Raw genomic sequence first — 17,750 nt, 5'->3', positions numbered from 1 at the left:
ATGGGCATAAGATTGGAATGAGCCCACACACTGCTGGCCTGTGCACATGGTGTAGATGTGGCGCAGAGTTATTGCTGTTTTTCTGCACATAGTTGTCACAAAACCTGAAGGGTTTCCTAGTGCCGGCGAACAGAGATTCCTGAGGTCTCGTGGACGCGTTATTTGTCACATGCAGAAATGAGTGGGGGAAATCTGCACTGAAAACAGTAAAAATGTGTGTTTTTACTGCCAAGAGATGCAGAAATTTCTGCACCAAATACTTAAAGGGAATCTGTCACCTTTTTTTTTTTTTTTTTTTACTATGAGCTGCCGGCAGTCTGTAATGCTGTAGATAAGCCCCCGATGTACCCTGGAAAATACCTGATTCCCTTTAACATGCGCACTAGGGTGACCGCAAAAAATCGATGTCGGAATTTTGTCCGTCTGGACCCCACAAAACGATTCCCCTTTCCAGATATTGAGATAGCCAAAATTTGAGCTCGATCAAACAACGTTAACCCGTGCCGCTCGTCGCTCAAAGTTTGAAAAAATCCAAATTGAGGTATTTTAAGATTTAGGTATTTTGCATAGTCTGTTGGACTATAAACATTGCAGAAATAGCCCTGACCAAATTTTCGAACCATTTGTGGTATTTGAATGCAGAGTTGGTGGGATTATCGTTTTTTGATCCCACCATTACAGACAATGAAAAGATGTTAATGGCTAATAAATTGCTCAGTAGCACAGATGAACCATCAGAGCACGCTAGGGTTGTAAATCCAAAAGTTAGGAGAGAAAAATTAAAAGAGGTAGGAAGTAACCGACTTTAACGACCTTCTGACAAAAGATGAAGAACAAAAGCAATATGTCCTGCAAGTTGTAAGCAAATGCCGAGCATTATATTCTGACGTTTCAAAAACTACTTTAACAAAAGCTCTAGAATAGATTAGATAACTATGTAAAATTATCAACTCATGTAGGTTAGCGTGCTCTGATGGTTCATCTGTGCTACTGAGCAATTTATTAGCCTTTAACAACTTTTCATTGTAATGGTGGGATCAAAAAACGATAATCCCACCAACTCTGCATTCAAATACCACAAATGGTTCGAAAATTTGGTCAGGGCTATTTCTGCAATGTTGTTGTCACATTCTTATAGTCTAACAGACTATGCAAAATACCTAAATCTTAAAATACCTCAATTTGGATTTTTTCAAACTTTGAGCGACGAGCGGCACGGGTTAACGTCGTTCGATCGAGCTCAAATTTTGGCTCTCTCAATATCTGGAAAGGGGAATCGTTTTGTGGGGTCCAGACAAACAAAATTCTGACATTTTTTCCCCCCCATATGAGATCAGGTCACCCTAGTACGCACATACTCTAAGTTGCATGTAGTACAGTCTGCAGGACACATGCAGCCCTTTGGCTGGTCCCGTTTGGCCCCACAGCCAGGGCTACAAAATATGGCATCCCACACCAAGTGGCCGCTTCCTGCAGATACCGGTGAACGCAATGATGTAACAGCCATCAGCTCCCTTTTCCACCTTTGGGCCTGTGCATTTGAGAGTGTAGGAGACGTGATGATGTCACTACATTGCACCAGATAGGTAGCTCTATTTTTTAAAAGTGTACTAGTGGGGTCTGTGTGGGGACATAATACTGCATGGAGGGGGGACATCATACTATGTGGAGGGACTGAGCTGGGCCATCATACTATGTTTTTGGTTTTGTTGGGACATATTTTGTGGGTGAGAGCATAATACTATGAGGACATCATACTGCATGGGGTGCTGTTTTGGAACATACTTTATGGGGATCAATGTGGAGACATACTATGTTTTGGGCTGTGTTGGGACATCATACTTTGTGGATAGCTGTGGTGGGTCATCATACTGCATGGGGGGCTGTGTTGGGACATACTACGCGAGAGGTTTCTGGAGACCTTATACTATGTATGGGCATCATTCTTTGTGGAGAGTTCTGTGAGGTCATCATACTGCATGGGGATCTGATAAAGATTCACGTACACAGTGAGATTCTTCTATCATCTCAGCAGGAATATGGACACTTTGTCGTCCTATGGATCTGCTATTATAATTTTTGTATATGTTGTTTTATTCAATGAAGTATTGTGTCGGTATCGTGTTAGGGATGGAGGAGATAAAATGGAGATACCTTCTTACGAAAACTTTCACTTTCTATTTCATACATGTATTTTTTATGTACAGTGGGGGAAAATAGAATTAGTCTTACTGGTAATTCGGTTTCTAGGAACGTTCCATGACAGCAACATCGGAGGAGAATGTCTCCCCGCCCTAATAGGGGACAAGAACACAAAGAGGTTAAATACCCCTCTCTTTCCTATAACAACCACCAGTGTTTTTTCTGGACACACTAGCATGTATTATTATTTTTAATTTTTAAAGATTCCATAATAACAGGGTCTGTACCACTGGACTTGCGTATAGCAAATGTGGTGCCAATATTCAAAAAGGGGACAAAAACTGAACTTGGAAATTATAGGCCAGTAAGTTTAACCTCAACTGTGGGTAAAATCCTGGAGGGTTTTCTAAGAGATACTATACTGGAGTATCTGGAGAAGAATAACCTCATGTCCCAATATCAACATGGGTTTACAAGGGACCATTCCTGTCAGACTAATCTGATAAGCTTTTATGAAGAGGTAAGTTCCGGACTGGACCAAGGGAATGCAGTGGACGTGGTGTACATGGACTTTTCAAAAGCTTTTGATACGGTGCCACACAAAAGGTTGATACATAAAATGAGAACAATGGGGATAGGGGAAAATATGTGTAGGTGGGTTAAGAGCTGGCTTAGGGATAGGAAACAAAGGGTGGTTATTAATGGAGCACACTCGGACTGGGTCACGGTTAGCAGTGGGGTACCACAGGGGTCAGTTTTGGGCCCGCTTCTTTTTAACATATTTATTAATGACCTTGTAGGGGGCATAGAGAGTAGAATTTCAATATTTGCAGATGACACTAAACTCTGCAGGTTAATCAATACAGAGGAGTACAATTTTATATTACAGGAGGATTTATGTAAACTAGAAGCTTGGGCTGATAAATGGCAAATGAGCTTTAATGGGGATAAATGTAAGGTCATGCACTTGGGTAGAATGAACAAGATGTATAATTATGTGCTTAATTGTAAAACACTGGGCAAAACTCTCTGAAAAAGACCTGGGTTTATGGGTGGACGACAAACACATTTAGTGGCCAGTGTCAGGCAGCTGCTGCAAAGGCAAGTAAAATAATGGGGTGCATTAAAAGAGGTATAGATGCTCATGAGGAGAACATAATTTTACCTCTATATAAGTCACTAGTGCGACCACACTTAGAATACTGTGTACAGTTCTGGTCTCCGGTGTATAAGAAACACATAGCTGAACTGGAGTGGGTGCAGAGAAGAGCGACCAAGGTTATTAGGGAACTAGGGGGGTCTGCAACACCAAGACAGGTTATTACACTTGGTTTTATTTAGTTTGGAAAATCGAAGGCTTAGGGGTGATCTTATTACAATGTATAAATATATGCGGGGACAATACAAAGACCTTTCTAATGATCTTTTTACTCTTAAACCTGTGACGGGGACAAGGGTGCACCCTCTACGTCTGGAGGAAAGAAGGTTTAAGCATAATCACACGCAGATTCTTTACTGTAAGAGCAGTGAGACTATGGAACTCTGCCATATGATGTTGTAATGAGTGATTCCCTAATAAAATTTAAGAAGGGACTGGATGCCTTTATTGAAAAGTATAATATTGCAGGGTATATACACTAGTTTCCTTAATATTGCGTTGATCCAGGGAGCTAGTGTGATTGCCGTATGTGGAGTCGGGCAGGAATTTTTTTCCCCAGTGTGAAGCTTACTGTTTGCCACATGGGTTTTTTTTTTTTTGCCTTCCTCTGGATCAACATGTTAGGGCAAGTTAGGATAGGCTATGGGTTGAACTAGATGGACTTAAAGTCTTCCTTCAACCTTACTATGTTACTATGTATAGTTGCCACGAAAGTGCAGGAATCATCCAATAAGAGCATCAGATAGCGAAGGAAATTAGTGCTGTCGTGGAAGGTTCCTAGAAACCGAATTACCGGTAAGATTAATTTTATTTTCTCCAGTCACCTTCCACGACAGCAACATCGGTCTAATAACAACAGCTAATTTATTTAGGCAGGGACCACGGCCTGCAGAACTCGTCTGCCAAATGATAAATCTCTATTGAAATTTAGCCTCTAATATCTGGTAAATGTGTGGATAGATGACCAGGTGGCGACTCTGCATATCTGCACCAAAGATGCGTTCCCTCTCTCTGCCCATGATGTAAATACTGCGCGGGTAGATTGTGCTTTCAGTGAGACAGGTGGAGCCAGATTCTGTAATGATTACGCCAGGCAGATAGCTTGCTTGATCCAGTTAGCAATAGTATTCTTTGCCTCCTTTTTTCCATTATTTCATCCCGTGAACTGGATGAATAGATTTTGGTCGATCCGCCAGGCTTCAGTCTGTTCGAGGTAAAAGAGAACCACCCTGCGGACGTCGAGGGTGTGAAAGATTTCTACCTTAGGGTTGGAAGGATTTGGGCAGAATGAGGGTAGTATGATATCCTGATCTCTGTGAAAGTTTGAGACTACTTTAGGCATAAAGGAGGGATCTAACCAGGATAATACTGTCAGAAGTGATAGGGTTCTTGTAATGACAGGGCCTGCAACTCTCCTATGCACCTGGCTGTAGTGATCGCAACTAAAAAGATGGTTTTGAGGGTCAGATTCTTTAAGGTCATGGATGCTAGAGGTTCGAATGGATCTCGGGTTAGACTCTTAAGAGTTTAGGATGAATCCTAGCTGCAGAAGTCATGAAGCGTTTAATCCAGCGGTGGCTGGCTAAGTCTAGATCAAAGAAAGCACTAAGAGCTGATGCTTGTACCTTCAGTGTACTAGGTATAAGCCCCATTTCTAGACCCTTTTGCAGAAAGTCTAAAATTTGCGCTATATTGGGATAAAAGGGATCAGGGGTGTTTGGGGAACACCAAGATGAAAATCTTTTCCAGACCTTGGCGTAGATGGCATTGGTTATTGGCTTTCTACTTTTCTGGAGGGTGTGGATTACTTTATCCGAGGGCCCTTTGACTCTCAAGATTTCGGTCTCAGTAACCAGGCTGCCAGGTTCAATTTGTGTAGGTCCGGGTATAGTAGGGGACCTTGGTGAAGGTGGTCGATCTTCTGAGGTAGAAGCCAGGGTCCTTCCTGAGCCATGTCTAGTAGGGCACTGTACCAGCTCCTCCCTGGCCACAGGGGAGCGATTAAGATTGTGGGGACTCTGTCTACTCGGATCTTTTGTAATGTTTTTGCCAGCATTGGTGTGGGAGGGAATGCTTATGCCAGGCCGAAGTCCTATGGTTGGGAGAAGGCATCTACTCCCTGTGCGCTGTCTGCCTGACAGAGAGAAAAGAATCTCTTCACTTTTACATTTTGTCCATTGGCAAATAGGTCTACATCGGGAGTCCCCCTTCTTGAGGTCAGGGACGAGAAGACTGCTTGGTCCAGGCACCACTCCCCTGGATGGATGTCTTTCCTGCTGAGGAAGTCTGCCTGGATATTGTCTGATCCCTTCAGATGTACTGCCGAGATAGATAATAGATGTTTTTCTGCCCAAGAAAAAAATCCTTGCTGCTATTATTTTTAGACTGGGGTATTTCGTGCCCCCCCCGTGTCGGAGGTAGGCCACTGTGGTCATGTTGTCCAAATAGACACGCACATGGTGATTTTGGATCAGGGCTGATGCGGCTTTTAATGCTTCCTCTACTGCTTTTTAACTCTCTTAGATTCGAGGAGCTGGTGCTGATGTTTGGGGGTCACCGTCCCTGGAAGTAGGATCCCTCTACTACTACACCCCAACCCCTCCGACTGGCATCTGAACGGAGTATCTTCAGGGGAAGCTGATCCCAGCTGACTCCCTTCTGAAGATTTCGGTAGTCCAGCCACCAACACAGGGCCGATTTCACATGACCGGGAAGTGGGATCCTCTTGGTCTGTGGATTTTGATGTCTTCTGGAGTATAGAAGCATATGAGTTTGTAGGACTCGTGTATGGGCTTGAGCCCAGGAGACCGCCTGGATACATGCAGTTAGGGGTCCCAGGACGGGCTTTGACTCTCTTAAGGTTGGTGACCTCTGGTCCCTGAATCTGGTGTTCCTGTGGACAAGGTCGACCTGATGATCCCTGGGTAGGAAGGATGTCCTCTTCTCCGAATCCAAAAGAACCCCCAGAAACTTCTTCCTTGTGGAAGGATGAATATCCGATTTTTCTAGGTTCGGGATCCAACCCAGAGACTTTAGTATTTCCAGGGTCTTTGCCACGTCCATGTTCAGACGAGGGATAGATGGTGCAATGATAAGAAAGTCGTCCAGATATGGGATAATGCACACTCCCTGGCGTCAGATGAAGATCACTGCTTCTGCCATGATTTTGGTAAACACCCGTGGTGCTGATGAAATGTCGAAGGGTAGGACATTGAATTGAAAATGGCTGACCCGATGACTGTGGAAAACTGCAAATCTGAGGAATTTCCTGTGCTTCGGATGAATTGGAACATAATATGCATCCCTCAGATCCACTGTACCCATTACCCAATTCCGTCCGATGAGCCGAATTGCTGACCTGATTGATTCCATTTTGAATCATCTGTATCGGACTGCTTCGTTTAAGGGTTTCAGATTTATGATGACCCTGTGTTTCCGCGATGGTTTTGTTACTAGAAACAGACGAGAATAATGGCCTCTTCCTATCTCCTGTTTTGGTACTTGGGAGATCACCTTTTAAAGAAGCAGGTCTTGTAGGTCTTTTAGCAGGGAGTTTTGGAGATGTGGGGATTTTAGGGAGGTGACCCTCAGGCATTGCGGGGGAGGACTCTCGAATTCTATCCTCAGTCCATCTCGTATGGTACAGAGGACCTATTGGTTTGTGGAGATGGATTGCCACTGGGTGAGGAAGAGCGAGAGTCGGCCCCCGACCGGAGCGCCGTCATTGTTTGTCTGGGGTTTGTTGTTGGTGTGGGTCAAGAATGTTCTTGCCCTTGCCTCCCTTGGGATAACTCCATCTCCCTGTTTTCCCTTTTCCTCTAAACCCTCTCTGAGAGGGTTGGTCACAGGGGGTAAAAAAAACGTTTCTTAGGATTTTTTTGCTCGGGAAGAAATTTCTTTTTATCCGTAGCTTTGTCTAGGATATCATCCAGGACCGGATGAACACATAGTGGCCCTGGAAGGGAATAGCGCATAGCTTGGACTTGGAGGTAAAGTCGGCCCCCCATGATTTCAGCCATAGTGCTCTCGTAGATGAGTTGGAAAGGATGGCGGATCTTGCTGCTCCCTGGCCGGACTCAGCAGAGGCGTCGGCTAGGAACCCCGTTGCCTTCTGAAGGAGGGGAAGGGAGTCAAGTATTTCCTCTCTGGAAATGCCCTGTGCCCTGTGTAAGGTCATCCTCCAGTGTGCGCAGCCATAGGAATAGAGATCTGGCGACTCACGTTGAGGCTATATTCGTTTTAATTAGATCAACATGAAATCCAACCAATAATAATCAAGTGCCTTTTAACAATACCAAATCCCGTCCGTCCCATAGGTAGTAATAATTACCCCAAGACAGAAAAAGCACTATGCACAAACAATAAAAACATGAATTTATTGATAAATGTTAAAAAACAAACAAACATGGAAAACCTCTGTTATAAGACACGTGCATAGCTATATAAATCCAAAAGATCGATTTTTTTTTAAATATACTTTACAAAAATACAAATTTAATACCCAATAATGTAATGTATAACCAAAAAACATTCAACTACAATAATAAGACATTGAAAAAGACATATTATGAAACCAATCAATATACCCAATAATAATATTGCACAAGAACGTATGCAATAAAGCACAGTTTTTCTTCTTATTGATGGAAGTCTTCATTATATCGTTGAAGCGGAAGAAAAATTAGTTTTCAGAACATCCCCGAATGAGAAAAACAATACACGAGAATAAACTTCCAACTGAATAAAATAAAGCATAAAATAATTAAAAACCCAAACAAAACCCAATCCCATAAAACAATCATGTAGCAATACAAGACAAGATTTTTATAAGAACGCACCGAATCCAAAACTCTCATTTAGGCCATCAGGAACTAAAGAGCCTAACCTATATATCCACTTGCATTCCAATTTAGCTACATTTTTAGCCAAATCTCCACCTCTAGGACCAAGTTGCAACACATCAATGCCTCTAGCCACAAACAGACTAGAATCACTGTTGTGATATTGATAAAAATGTCTCGGTACAGTTTTCAAAAGTGCCACATCAGTCACAGTACGACCCTTGTCAATATCTCTGACATGCTCTCTGATGCGAACCCGTAATTCCCGAGTTGTTAAACCAATGTATAGTTTCCCACACGGACACTCAGCACTATACACCACTCCTTTAGTGGAGCAGGTGATAAAATGTCTGATTGTAAATTTGCGAGTTCCAGATACATTGGAAAATTCCTTAGTTTTAACCATGTTGTCACACCCCTTACAATGACCGCACGGGTAAAATCCCTTCATATCAAGCCAGGTATTCTTGATAACTGATGATGATTCATAATGGCTATGGACCAATAGGTCCTTTAGATTTTTAGATCTACGTGCAGTTATAAGGGGCGATTCCGGCAAACATTTTTTCAAAATGGGGTCCGACATCAAAATCAGCCAGTGATTCTGTACTATCTTTTTAAACTCTACCCACTGGCTACTATATGTTGATATAAGGCAAACTTGATTATCAGCATCCTTCTTAACCAAATTTTTATACAGCAATTCATTTCTACGAGTGTGTGTCATGGTATGCCTAGGTTACTTTAGGCAAAAACCCCGGGACCCCTGTGATGTCCCTCAGACTAGGGGAACCCTGTCTGTCCCTCTACCCAGGGTTTACACTGAAGGTGTGCCTGCCTGAGCCTCCACCCTGTCCCTGTCTCCTGTCCAGCCCTAAGCTGAACCCACCTCCCTCCACCCAGTGAGGGGACCAGACACCAGACCCCACAAATACGTATGGACAGGGGTAAAAGAAACACCACACAGTTAATACACAAGGGAATACAATAATGTGCAAGGGCAACCAAATATATATATAACAGATTGGAGAAAGAACCACTGAGGGATATACTGCACCAGATATCAGACGCTCCAACACCACCACTGCTAACCGGTATTGCTAGCACTAGGCTAAAGCTATAGTCGGCGACGCCCATAGTCAGGACGAACTATTTAAAGACCAAGGGCGTGGCCCAGCCCTCAGCCAGCATGACAACCTGGTTAACCCTATCCCGACTGGAACAGAATACCCAACAGGGTATTACCGCTGTCTGCCGGACACCCTGGTGTGAACAGTGTCCGACATGACAGTACCCCGCCTTCTACGAGGGACCTCCGGAACCTCACCATATCGAGGACCTGGCTTGTCCGGATGGCGACGATGGAACATAGTAACCAGTCGATCAGCATGAATGTCAGAGGCCGGCACCCATGTCCTCTCCTCAGGACCATAGCCACGCCAGTGGACCAGGTACTGTAGAGTGCGACGCACAACCCTAGAGTCCACCACTTTGGACACCTCAAATTCCAACGCGCCATCCACCAAGACGGGAGGTGGTGGCCCGGGGGAACCATCCACCAAACCCACGACCTTCTTTAGCAATGCTTTGTGAAATACATTATGAATCTTATACACAGCCGGCAACTCCAAACGAAATGCCACGGGGTTGATCACTGTGGAGATTCTAAATGGGCCAATGAACCTGGGACCCAACTTGACGGTATCTTGAGCTTAATGTTCCTAGTAGATAACCACACCCAATCACCCACACACAGGTCCGGACCTGGCACACGTCTGCAGTCAGCCACCCGTTTGTACCTGGAACCCACCTTCAACAAGCGCTGCTTGACTCTCCTCCAAACAGACGACAATTGAGCTCCCAACTGGTCCTCCTCAGAGACGCCGACTGAGCACCCCTGACGCAAGGTGCAAAATTGAGGATGTTGACCATACACAAAAAAAAGGAGATTCCCCAGACGATTCCTGGCAATGGCTGTTTATTGCGAATTCTGCCAGAGGAAGAAACGCTGACCACTCTTCCTGATTGTTGGAAATAAAGCAGCGCAAGTATTGCTCCAGGTTTTGGTTCATCCGCTCAGTCTGTCCATTCGACTGAGGGTGGAAAGCCGATGAATGAGATAATTTGATTCCAAGGCGAGAACAAAAAGCTCTCCAAAACTTTGCCACAAACTGCGTACCTCGATCAGACACAATGTCAGACGGGACACCATGAAGTCTGACCACCTCGCGAATAAATATCTGAGCAAGAGTCTTAGCATTGGGCAAAGACGGTAAAGCAACGAAATGTGACATTTTGGAGAACCTATCAACAATTACCAAAATGACCGAGTTCCCTGCCGAGGCGGGCAAGTCAGTAATAAAATCCATGGAAATCTCAGTCCATGGCTTACTGGGCACCCCGAGAGGCTGCAAGCTACCAGCAGGACGGGAACGAGGAGTCTTGGCCCGTGCGCACGTGGTACAGGCAGCCACATATGAGGCCACATCCTGCCGGATTTTAGGCCACCAAAAACGACGCGATACCAGTTCCAGAGTGCTCTTAACCCCTGGATGACCTGCCAGTACCATGTCGTGATGTTCGCCCAACACTCTAGAGCGTAGATGTAGCGGCACAAAAGATTTATTAGCAGGCAACCCCGGCGGTACCACCTCCTGAGCCTCCGCAATCTCTGCCTCAATCTCTGTCGTGATGGCAGATACCACCACACCCTTTTGGAGAATAGGCACCGGCTCTTCACATAACTCTCCACCAGGAAAACACCTGGATAAAGCGTCTGCCTTAACATTCTTCGACCCAGGTCGATAGGTAACAATGAAGTTGAACCGGGTGAAGAATAATGCCCAGCGAGCCTGTCTGGAGGACAGGCGCTTAGCAGATTCTAAATAAAGCAAATTCTTATGGTCGGTTATCACAGTAATCTGATGAACAGCCCCCTCCAAGAAGTGTCGCCACTCCTCAAATGCCAATTTGATGGCCAATAGTTCCCTGTTGCCAATATCATAATTACGCTCCGCAGGCGACAGCTTCTTGGAGAAGAAGGCACACGGATGCAACTTGGCCCAAGAAGGGCCCTGAGACAGTACAGCCCCCACTCCAACCTCCGACGCATCCACCTCCACGACAAACGGTAAGGAGACATCGGGCTGCACCAGAATGGGAGCTGAGGCAAAACTATTCTTGAGGAATTCAAACGCCTGTACCGCAGGCTCAGACCAGTCAGAAAAGTCGGTACCCTTCTTAGTCATGTCAGTCAGTGGTTTGGCAATCATAGAGAAGTTCTTAATAAATTTCCTATAGTAATTGGAGAAGCCAAGAAATCGCTGAAGCGCCTTAAGATTATCAGGCCGATCCCAATGTAGTACCGCCTGCACCTTTGCGGTGTCCATCTTAAAACCTGAGGCGGAGATTATATAACCCAAGAACGGTAGCTCCTGTATGAAAAACACACATTTTTCAAGCTTGACATAGAGCCTGTTCTCTCTGAGCAACTGCAGAACCTGTCTAACATGCTCTATATGTGTATCATGGTCGCGAGAGAAAATGAGGATGTCGTCAAGATAAATTATAACGAACCTCCCCAACAGCTGAGAGAAGACATCATTAATGAAGTGTTGAAAGACCGCCGGTGCCATAGTCAACCCAAACGGCATTACCAAACTCTCAAAGTGACCCTCAGGGGTATTGAACGCCGTCTTCCACTCATCCCCCTGACGGACTCTTATAAGATTGTACGCCCCCCTGAGGTCCAGTTTGGAGAACCACCTGGCACCAACCACTTGGTTGAATAAATCGGGTATAAGTGGCATAGGGTAAGGATCACGGACCGTAATCTGGTTGAGTTCTCTGAAATCCAGACACGGGCGTAAACCGCCATCCTTTTTAACAAAGAAGAAGCCAGCAGCCAGAGGAGAAGAGGAAGGTCTAATATGACCCTTGCTCAGGCTATCCGCAATGTATTCCTTGAGAGCTAGCCTCTCGGGACCTGAGATATTAAACATTCTAGCTTTAGGTAACTTGGCCCCTGGTTTCAACCTAATAGCACAGTCATAGGGGCGATGCGGTGGTAGTTCTGAACAACCCTTCTCAGAAAATACATCCGCATAGTCCAGCAACGGCTCCGGGATACTGGGGGTCAAAGCGGAAATACATGTAGCCAGGCACTTCTCCTGACTCTCCCTGCTCCACTGAATTATGTCCTGGGTCTTCCAATCAATAACAGGATTATGCATTGACAACCATGGAAAGCCCAGAACCATCTGAGCCGGTAAGTTACTAAGCACCTTACAAGTTACCCGCTCTGAGTGTAATACTCCAATGTGGAGTTGTATATCCAACACACACTCTGTGATCTCCCCTTGAGACAACGGGGAAGCATTGATGGTAACCACCCGGATGGGGTTCGGCAATTTCTCCACCGGAAATCCCGCTGTATGCGCGAACTTCTCATCAATGAGATTGGCAGCTGAGCCACTATCAACAAACACTGTAATAGAGAGCATTTGCCCCCCAAGTGCTACCCTAGCAGGGAGCATACACTGGGAAACCATGATGGAGGATACACAAAGGCTCAGACTAGACTCCTCCAAACCCTCTGAGCCTATCAGTTTTCCGCCGGTGCGCCCTTCTTAGGTACCAGGGGGCCAGCGTTAATAAAATGTCCTCCTTTGCCACAAAAAAAACAGAGCCCCTGCCTTCTGTGCCAAGGACGTTTAGGCTTGTTACTCGGTGACTGTGCTATACCAGCGATCTGCATGGGTTCCACGGATTCACCCGCGGCAACCTCACCGACCACTCCCCCACCTCCCGGAGGCAACGAAACCAGCGCCCCCTGACGGAGACGTCGGTCTATGCGTACTACAAGTGCCATCGCAGTCTCCAGAGAGGCGGGAGTCTTGTACATTAGGAGAGTCTGTTTAACCCTTCCAGAAACCCCATGCAAAAATTGACTTCTAAGCGCAGGGTCATTCCACTGCGTGTCCACCGCCCAGCGCCGGAATTCCGTGCAGTAATCCTCAGCTGGTCGATCACCCTGTAGCAGTGAGCGTATCTTAGACTCTGCTAAGTTTAATCTATCCGGACCGTCATAGATCAAACCCAGAGCAGAGAAAAAAAAAATCTACAGATTCAAATGCCGGTGAGTCTGAAGGGAGTGAAAAGGCCCAGGCCTGTGGGTCACCACTCAGCAAAGAAATCACCAAGCCCACGCGTTGAGCCTCATTACCTGAGGAATGTGGACGCATACGGAAATACAATTTGCATGACTCACGAAACACCGTGAACTTACCACGATCACCAGCAAATCGTTCAGGAAGGGGAAACTTGGGCTCAGCTGCCCTGGCTGCAGCCTCAGCAGGTACTGCAGGAGCTGACAGGCCTTGTTGCTGGACCGCCCCCCTGAGTTCAGTGACCTGTATGGATAGAGCCTCCAGCTGCTTGGTTAGGGAAAGTATAGGATCCATAGTAAGTAACCCCTATATTCCCTATCTATACTTTTTTTTTTTTTCTCTCACTTTATTATTTGGGCCGACTATAATGTCATGGTATGCCTAGGTTACTTTAGGCAAAAACCCCGGGACCCCTGTGATGTCCCTCAGACTAGGGGAACCCTGTCTGTCCCTCTACCCAGGGTTTACACTGAAGGTGTGCCTGCCTGAGCCTCCACCCTGTCCCTGTCTCCTGTCCAGCCCTAAGCTGAACCCACCTCCCTCCACCCAGTGAGGGGACCAGACACCAGACCCCACAAATACGTATGGACAGGGGTAAAAGAAACACCACACAGTTAATACACAAGGGAATACAATAATGTGCAAGGGCAACCAAATATATATATAACAGATTGGAGAAAGAACCACTGAGGGATATACTGCACCAGATATCAGATGCTCCAACACCACCACTGCTAACCGGTATTGCTAGCACTAGGCTAAAGCTATAGTCGGTGACGCCCATAGTCAGGACGAACTATTTAAAGACCAAGGGCGTGGCCCAGCCCTCAGCCAGCATGACAACCTGGTTAACCCTATCCCGACTGGAACAGAATACCCAACAGGGTATTACCGCTGTCTGCCGGACACCCTAGTGTGAACAGTGTCCGACATGACAGTGTGTCTAGCACGGTGGTAGCCCTGTGTAATCATTTTTTTACTATATCCTCTCTCTTTAAACCTTTTTTTTAAAATACGAGACTGTTGTTCAAAGGAATTGTCATCAGAGCAAATTCTCCTTATTCTTAAAAATTACCCCGTCGGTATTCCCCTGAGCGTGGATAAAGGATGAGATGATGTAGCATGCAAAAGACTGTTTGTCGCAGTCGGCTTTCTGTAAACTTCAGTCATGAGACTACAATTCTCAGACGTTTTAATCTTTATGTCCAAAAAATCAAGTTCTCTACCTACATTGTAGGTTAACTTAATATTCTTATCATTATGGTTTAATTTGGCCATCAGACAATCCAATTCAAATCTCGATCCCTCCCATAGGAACCACACATCATCAATATATCTCATCCAATGGTGTGTGTTCTCCATGCCGGGGATCTGATTGCTGATAAAGATCTCCCTTTCCCACGCACCCAAAAATAAATTTGCATAAGAAGGTGCGCAGGAAGCACCCATCGCAGTCCCCTGTTTTTGTAAAAAAAAACTTTTTATTAAAAATAAAACAGTTATGGGTCAGGATAAATTCTAATAAAACCAAAAGGAGATCGACCAAATGTACATCCAAATTACTAGTTCTAAGATACCAGGAAACCGACTCCAAACCATCTTTATGTCTAATGGATGTATAAAGGGATTCCACGTCTGCCGTGACCATCACCATGTCATCTGTAAGATACATGTTGTCAAGTCTTTGCAGGGCAGACGTGGTATCCCTAATATAGGATGGCAAACTAGCGACAAAAGGTCTAAGATAATGATCCAAAAAATCACAAATCTCACACAGACCATCATTCCCTGCCACAATAGGTCTTCCTGGGGGATTAAGAGGGTCTTTGTGAATCTTTGGGATCAGATAAAACGTAGGAAGCCTTGGATTCAGTTTTTGTACAGTCTCTAACACTAGTTTAGGAATAATGCCTGTAGTAACTGCTTCTTCAAGAATAGAAATTAATTCCTCCTGATAAGATGGTAATAGATTAGAGGGCAATCTACGATAGCAATTATGATCATTTAACAATTTTAGTGCCTGTTGTTCATAAAGTTCATTAGGCCATATCACTAGATTGCCCCCTTTATCCGCGGCCTTAAAGACCACATCTTTCCAACCTTGCATCTCTTGCAAAGCCTTCTGTTGGTCAAAGGTAAGATTAAATTTTTTTATGCTTAGTCAAGGCCAGTTTTTCAATGTCATTGGAAACTATTTTAGTAAAAAAATCCACTGCAGGACACACACTTAATGCAGGGAACTTTTTTGACTAAGGCCTCTTTCACACTTCAGTTTTTTGCATCAGTTATAATCCGCCAAAAAGGTGGACAAGCGGATCCGTTCTAAACTGATGTGAACGGATGGCACAGGATCCGTTTTCAGACGGCCGGGAAGAGAGAGAGAGAGAGAGAGAGTTTTTTTATTTTTGTCCGGTACCCAGAAAGAATTTCGGGTTAAATCAGTGTCTGGAGGATCCGCCAGAGAAAAAAAACGTTACAAGCTCCGTTCTGAAATCTTTGAGGATGATGACGGACAGCAACTTTTGGTGGATCCTCACAAAATACGGATGCAACGGACAGCAATCCGTCACAATCCGCCATTAATGCAAGTCAATGGGAAAAAAACGGATCCTCAAAAAAAATTGAGGATCCGTTTTTTTTCAAAACCTGGCGGATTGTGACTGATTGTAAAAAACGGAAGTGTGAAAGAGGCCTTATTAAACAATTTTTTTGGAAAATTGCTTACCTCAACACTATTGGTATTTTCCTCTGACAGGGACTCCAATATATTAAGAGCTTCCTGCTCTTTAGTATCAAGACCCTCAGAAGTTTTATAATGGAATTTTTTCAGGAGGATTTTTCGAGCAAACATGTATATCCTTGATAGTTAGAAACGGATCTAGGGAACGCGATGGTGAAAAAGTTAGACCCTTTTCTAACACCTCGATTTGAGAAACTGTAAGTATATGTGCTGAAAGGTTAATTACCTTGGATTTATCGGATTCAAAATTTCTCTCCTCTGATTTTTGAAAGATTGCGATTTTTTTTATGTTGCGCATATCTTGTCACTGGTCCAGATCTATATGTAGATTATCTGTCACTTTCAGATCCATGTGCACCCACAGATGAAGAGAGAATTTAAAGATTCACTACGGGTGGAAGAAGTTTTATTTTTCCCAGCATTTTGCCACCGAAAAAATCTTTTTAGATTCACAATCCGACAAATCCCTCAAAAATTTTTTCCTTTTTCCATCTCTGATGTTTTGTTCACATTTCTCTAGATCCTTTTCTAAATCCTTCAAACATTTCTCCATAACCTCTTTCTGAATTTGGGTTTGGGTTTTTAATTATTTTATGTTTTATTTTATTCAGTTGGAAGTTTATTCTCGTGTATTGTTCTTCTCATTCGGGGATGTTCTGAAAACTAATTTTTCTTCCGCTTCAACGATATAATGAAGACTTCCATCAATAAGAAGAAAAACTGTGCTTTATTGCATACGTTCTTGTGCAAGATTTTGAAATTATTGGGTATATTGATTGGTGTCTTTTTCAATGTCTTATTATTGTAGTTGAATGTTTTTTGGTTATACATTACATTATTGGGTATTAAATTTGTATTTTTGTAAAGTATATTTTAAAAAAATTTTTTCAATGAAACATGGAGCAATTTTTTTGCATTATATTCTTATGAATTATTTCTGAAGTAAATATATATTTGCACAATGTTTGTAATTTAATGGATCTAGTATTAACGGATAATGTAATATTATTAGTGTTTATCACTTTTGGTAGACATATTTTTATATGATTGAGCACAGTTCACTTTATACGGTTTAATGCACGGGAACGTCTTTGGTCAGCATTGATTGATTTTCCAAGGAGCGCGCCCGTCCTTTTGTCTGCTGCATGACTCTGAATTCTCCGGCAAGACGGTGAGTGTTGGCATGCACGTGTCTATGACTATGGCCACCTGCATGCTTGCGTTTCACAGACCGGGGTTGAAGAGTATTTTGTATAGGCAGCGGCTTTAGGACGTTGTGCGCCACAATATGGAGAATCATTCATGATTGACTTGGGCTGTGTAGCTTCATACCTATTGGTGCTGCACTGTTTAAAAGACCCGCTTTTTCCCTGTCTTTGTTACACGCGCCCTGAGGAAGAGGACGAAACGCGCATCAGGGAGTGGGACACGCAGCTACTCACATCCATGTAAGCAAGTTGTGCTATAATTGTTGCTGATCGCGGGTGCAGCATTATCTGCAAACACGGATTTTTATATAGTAGTGCTATTAATTTAGTTGGGGCACTTATAATTAATTGTGTTGCAAGAATCGCTACCTAGCGGTGTCGGACATTTGAATGGAGAGTGAGTTGTGCTATTTTTGGTATGGTGTCCATGAGGAGCCTTTTCTAAATCAGTAATTACCATGATTGCTATTTGAGCTATAGGTGTATATTCAT

This window comes from Dendrobates tinctorius, unplaced genomic scaffold (genome assembly GCF_039654945.1).
Source record: "Dendrobates tinctorius isolate UK_male_01 unplaced genomic scaffold, ASM3965494v1 ptg000079l, whole genome shotgun sequence".
NCBI lineage: Eukaryota > Metazoa > Chordata > Amphibia > Anura > Dendrobatidae > Dendrobates > Dendrobates tinctorius.
Note: the sequence above shows the minus strand (reverse complement) of the source record.